Here is a 6,701-nt window from a genome sequence, read left to right as displayed (position 1 = left end):
TCCCATTTGCAACGCCAAGGTTATTCTTGTTTTATCGAACCTGTAAAAAATAGTAAAAACTTATAATTATATAGCAACTTATATTTTATACAATTTATTATAAAACATATAATATTTAGACATTTAATAAAACAAAAAGTATAAATTTATATTATAAAACATTTAATTAATATACAATTTTTATTTTTATCACACCCAACTAACTTATTGCTAGTCCCTTGCAATGTAAGCGTTAATAGCAACACAAAAAATATTGACTAATTTAAATAAAAATGTAACCGGAACTATCCAAGTGTTTAATAAAATTTGAAAACTGTCAAAGTCATATCAAGAACTGATTAATTCAAAGCTTATTTTCAAGTAGTTAAATGTACATTGTCTTCAGAAATTCCTATTAAGTGTCTCAACTCCATATCCTCACAGATTAATAAATGTTTCAATTTATGGGAACGATTTCTCTCAAGGTGTTGGAATACAGATAAATGCTCAGGAAATTGGTTTACAGAATGCAGACAGACAAACGAGCCAAACTAATCAAAAGATAGGAAATCCATTGACTTAAAATCTAGTTGTTATTATTATATATTTTTTTCTTGATTTTTTTACGTCATGGAATCAGATAAAGTTTATGTTTCTTGACCACATATTTATTTAATTTGTACAATATATTTCTCTCAAATTTTTTTCTTTCTTTTTCTTTTTTTATGAGAGATAAATGGGTCGTAGCATATAACTTAAAAATTACATAGATCTTCCACATCTTTCATCTTTTTTTTTTTATAAAATATCATAATTTTTTTTCAAAATATGAACTCAAGATCCAAATACTAGATAGCCTCTCTGATGATCAATAAAGCCTCGCAAGCTGTTTTCTCAATCCTCTCTACTCACTCACAAATTATGTGTGAGTTTAAAAATTTTAGGCACTTTTGCTAATTTGAATTAATTTATGACTTTTCGAATTTTGATTTATGTGATTAATACAGGTATATCTTGGCCTATATACTTTAATAATCGATTTTATCACAATGATTAATCATTCAAAAAGATTTCATAAATCATATTTTTATAGTGATCAGAATATTAAAATTGACTTTTTTTTCAAATAAAAATTTAGACATCCTTAGATAGATTAATACATTTTCTAATTTATACCTTTAAAACATGTTATGTATGATTTTTTTACAAAAGTTACTAAGATACAAACAATAAACATAGTTTTATTTTGAAATAGTATTTTTAAATTTTTTAAAGGTTTTTTTTTTTATTTTCTCTCCCCCAATCAGAATACGATATTGTCCCTAATGTCAAATTAACTATTAATAAAAAGTACATAATGAAAGAGATATCACCTGGAGTTTTATTGAAGATAACAAATTGAAAAAAAGGCAAACCAATCCACGACTTTTGAATCAATGATCCAAATTTCTTTTCTTACTGCTTGATTGCGACCAATTGATCTGTGTTATCATCGGATCAGGCTTATGAACAAAAGCTTCCAAATCATCAATTAATTGGTCGGCAGTCGAAGCACATATGAGCATCCGTCGTGAATTTTCTGAAATGAATGTGTTCCACAGCTTTATCAAAAAATGTCAACAAACTGTCATAATAATTATTGATATTCAACAAGCCCATAGGTTTATTATGGATATTAAGTTGTGCCCAAGAAACAGTGTGAAAAATTTCTTCTAATGTACCAAAACCACCTGGTAGTGCGATAAAAGCATCATAATTTTCAATCATTTTGGTGATTCTTTCATACATAGAAGAAAATTTTAATTCCTCCCCAATCGTAACACCTGTAATATTTCCTTCAGCTAAAGCTGTAGGAATGTACCCAAAACCCGACTACCTCCAAGATGAGTAGATATTGAAACATATCCCATTAACCCAATATTACCTCCCCCATATACCAAGTGAATTTTTCTCTCAACCAATATCTTTCCAATATTATTTGCTGCTTCTACAAACACTTCATTTTTTCCAGGACTCGACCCACAAAATACATAAATATTTTTCAATTTTTGTGCAGAGGATCCAGCCATGTTTTTACTTTCTTATTTGTCTGCGAAAATAGAGAGAAAAATGAGAGATTTTATAGAGGTAATATGTTATTATGACAAAACTATGGGTCACAGTTGTAAGCAGAATAAACAGTAAAAACAATAATGACACACATGCATATAAAAGTAGTGTGATTGTGGCTCATAATTTTCCTCTGGTTTTACGTACAGAAACGGTTTCAACGCCTTCTATGAGTCGAGGATATGCTTCCCATCCAATTTTCTTATAAATTGGCAAACAAGGTCTTTTTTAGTCGGATTCCCAAGACTATGATGCTCATCTTGGAATTGTTTCTATAAACGGAGAAGTTCAATATGCACGTGTCCACTAGAATGCATCTCAAGAGTCAATAAGATGTTATCTAAAGACTCCTTACTCAGCCCATTCTTAAATAAATCAATTTTATCTTCTCTGTTATTGGAAACACATCCAAAAATCTGCATCGTGTGTCACAAGTCCATCTTGCACACTTATGACAAACCCCTAACCTTTTGGGCCTTCGTTTTTTCGCATAAGTGCTTTTTCCTAATCCAGGCAAATACCGAATGAGCAATAGTTGCGGAACTTCTCCTCCTAATCGGACCTTAGCTTCTATTACAAGACGAATATCTTCTGAAATTCCTTTTTGCATTAGCAATCGCAATCTTTCACACCTACCTACATAAATTTTTCTTAGAAAATTTTTGAAATAGAGGGAAAATATTTATAGATTTTTGAGAGAATTTCGTCCATTTTTAAAAGAAAAGAAATGATTTTTTCTTTACTTTTTGTATCAGCAATTGTGGGAAACTGATTTAACCGACTATGAGAGTCACGGAGTACCGTTATCCGCCATTTAACCGGGAAAATAAAAAGATTAAGGAAACCTGAAATAAAAACAAACAAAATTAAATGCAACATAAAAATTTAAGGATCGGAAAGGGAAATAAATTCTTCTTGAAAGATTTTATTTTCTAAAAATGGTTTAAGCCTTTGTCCATTTACTTTAAAAACATCACCATTTTTATGATTTTCAATATCCACAGCTCCATAAGGATACACGTGCTTTACAACATATGGATCTGTCCATCTTGATCGTAATTTTCCTGGGAATATGTGAATAATGAATTATAAAACAAAACTTTTTTACCAATCTCAATAGATTTCTAAGAATTGTTTTATCATGAAATGATTTGATTTTTGCTTTATAAATCCTTGAATTCGCATACGCATCATTTTTGAGTTCATCAAGTTCATTAAGTTGCAATTTGCGCAATTTGTTGCAATCATCCATGCTTGAATTAAAAGTTTTGATCGTCCAATAAGCTTTATGTTCCGATTCCACAGGAAAATGACAATGTTTTCCATAAGCCAACCTATAGGGAGACATATTCAATGATGTTTTAAAAGCTGTTCGATATGTCCAAAGTGCATCATTAAGTCGCAGAGACCAATCTTTTCTATTTGAGTTAACAGTTTTTTTCCAAAATTTGCTTTATCTCCCTATTAGCTAATTCAACTTGTCCATTTGTTTGAGGATGATAAGAAGAAGTTACTTTGTGCGTAATACCATATTTTTTCATTAATGAAGCAAATGGTTTATTAACAAAATGATTTCCCCCATCACTTATCATGGCTCGAGGAATTTCAAATCTACTAAAATATTTTCTTTCAAAATTTTATGACGATTTTATGATCATTTGTTCGACATGGAATTGCCTCTATCCATTTGGAAACATAATCAACTGCAACTAAAATATACAAGTATCCAAACGACGGTGGAAAAGGTCCCTGATAGGATCGGTTCTCGTAATAAGAGTGTTTAGAAGGGCGGGGGTTGAATAAACTGTAACGAACCGTACTCTTACTACTTAAAATTTGCGGAAAAATTAAAAATTTTCTTTTAAACTAAAAGGAATGCGAAAATGAAATTAAATACGGTCATCACTACATCCTTCATCAATAAAAATAATCGTAAACGACATCACCAATAAGATTTGCTAAGAGAAATAGGTGTTCCAAAAGTTTTGAAAAAAACATAACATCAGAGTATTTTAAACTTTGCATAAAAATCGTGAAATAACATGGGCGGTCCTCGGGTTTAGCCTGCCGCTCAGTCCAAGCCTGCTCCTTGGTCGCCACCTCTTGTCTCTGCATCAACATACTCACCTGCATCGATCAAGTCTAGTGAGTCTAAAGACTCAACACGTATAAACTGGAATAACGAGTACTACATAATAAAACCACATGCAACTTTAAAATAGGACATACATAACTTGAAACTTGACTTGCATAAATAACTTGAACATACGTACCTGCAAAACTAGACGTGCCATCAACATAAAATTTCATAAACATGCTGCATACTTAAACATACGTAACTTCATCATTTTTGCATAGAGGATGTTTCAAAGCAAGTGACCCATACATAATAAACGCCTGATCAGACAAACCGCAGTACTGGGCTGACAGGGACGTATCCACTGCCACATACATGAGATCCATGTTCATAATTTAACGGGCTGGTTGGTCCCCGTTCATAATTTAACGCTTTCTAACCACGATCTAACCCGTTCATAATTTAACGGGGTGGAGAGGTCCTCGGCCACGTTCACCGACTTCCAAACCCATTCAATTTGGTCACAAGACATTTAGCATACCTCAAAAACTTAAAATATTTTCTTGCACGTCAACATACTTACTTGGCGTTGAGGGATTCGTTGGACTTCGACTGGGGCCGTCGCTGCTGCACATACTAACTTGAATTTTCATACTTAATTTGCATACCTTAAACGTAGAAATCATACTTCCTCTCAAGTTCAATAATTACTTAGGACATTCTAAAATTTCCCATAACACGACCCTGGATAATCCTTGCACTAAACCATGACCTCAAACCTCGAAAACAACTTTCAATCTTTCCCAAATAGTCAGTACACGGACCCCTACCCCGGGTCCGTGTACGGGTCCGTCTAGGTGCGGTGAAGTGATACTCGGAAGGAAGAAGGGACACGGACCCCGTGCCTACCTCCGTGTAGGGGTCCGTGTAGACTCGGGTGAAAGACTCCAGGAAAAAGGGTGGACACGGACCCCGCGCAGGGTCCGTGTGAGGGTCCATGCAGACTCTGTAAAACAACTCTCCGGAAGAACAAAGGCACGGTCCCCGTGTCAGGGTCCGTCCCAGGGTCCGGAGTTCGAAGCTTACGAAAAATCTTGACGCCATCTTTCATTCCCCCCCCCCCAATCAAACTCAATGGCTATGAATCGACACCGCAGGACGCTTCCTAGGACACTAAGGCATTGTATCACACCCAAGTGAACCAATGACAACGTCACAACTCAGAATTCGGCACAAGATTTCTTCCTATGACTCTTAATTCAAATTAGTGCCTATTGACACGAAAGAACCCTTAGTGACCGTCCCAAACGACATAAAAAAAAGGTACCTATACGCAGCAACGATCACCCAGTCGAACCTCCAACGAAGCATGCAACATAAAACTCAAGAACACATATCTTCATAAAAGTCGCAGTTTGAGCAGTCCCACGAAACACGCCATAACTCACTCAATTTTCGTCCAAAAATTTTGAATCATATATCAAATCGAAGGTATCGAAATGTTCTACAATTTTCTAGTTTAAAGTGTTCTCAAAATATGTACCGAAAATTCGCAGTTTAAACGGGAAGAGTAAAAAACGAGTTTTCAGATCTAAAATTCATTCAAAACCGATCCGAATCAATTTCTGCTCAAACGACGGACGTCACACACATATTTTTATGCATAAAACAACGCAACACATAATATGACATGATCGATACAGAAAGAACAGATTATACGTGCCTTTTCGATAATTAAGAATACCGTAACGACGACACCGACGCGGGAAAAGATGCGAGGTTGAACCGGGACGCCTGTGGGACGGTTTTCTTGCAATAAAATTCACCGAAATCTTGCTGGAAATGTCTAGGGGAGGGGCGGCTGCTATAAGAGTAGAGAGCCCTAGTTTTCTTCCTTTGAAAATACTCAAAATCTGAATGTGTGTGAGTGTATGTGTATCGGTGTGTGTGTGTGTGTTTGGTGTGTGTAAAGCGTGAGTTTTAGTAGGAATTAGGGAAATAAATTGCTTAAATGATAATTAGTCCCTAATTAAAATAATAACTCACCCTTTAACTTAACAACAAACTTTAATTAAAATAACTACACATTGATTTTAGTAAAACTCTCTAATAAGAAAAATAACATACAAAAACGCTAATTTTAAAAGTTTCAAACTCTTAAATCACTAAATACATAATACTATTTTAAAATATTACAACTTAATAGCTTATTAAAAATGCCCCATCCACAACTTAAAATAAAATACCACATTTTAATTTGCCAAAATCGTCACCGGTCTTTTCCTCGATCCCGCCTCGAATAATCGCCTGAAACATGAAACTTGAAAAACGTTTTAACGTGCATCGTATAAACATAAATAATTTAAAATAATGCATTTAAATAAATCATGCATCGCTAAAACTCATTTAAAATTAATTTAAATGATTTAATAATTAAATAATTGCAGGGGTTTATACGTGTATTAAATTTGGGCACTACATAAACACTCACACTTAAAAATGTTCTTTAACAATATTTGAGTTCAGTTTGGTGACA

Source organism: Primulina eburnea, chromosome 15, assembly GCF_022965805.1.
Source record: "Primulina eburnea isolate SZY01 chromosome 15, ASM2296580v1, whole genome shotgun sequence".
NCBI lineage: Eukaryota > Viridiplantae > Streptophyta > Magnoliopsida > Lamiales > Gesneriaceae > Primulina > Primulina eburnea.
This window is presented reverse-complemented; position numbering follows the sequence as displayed.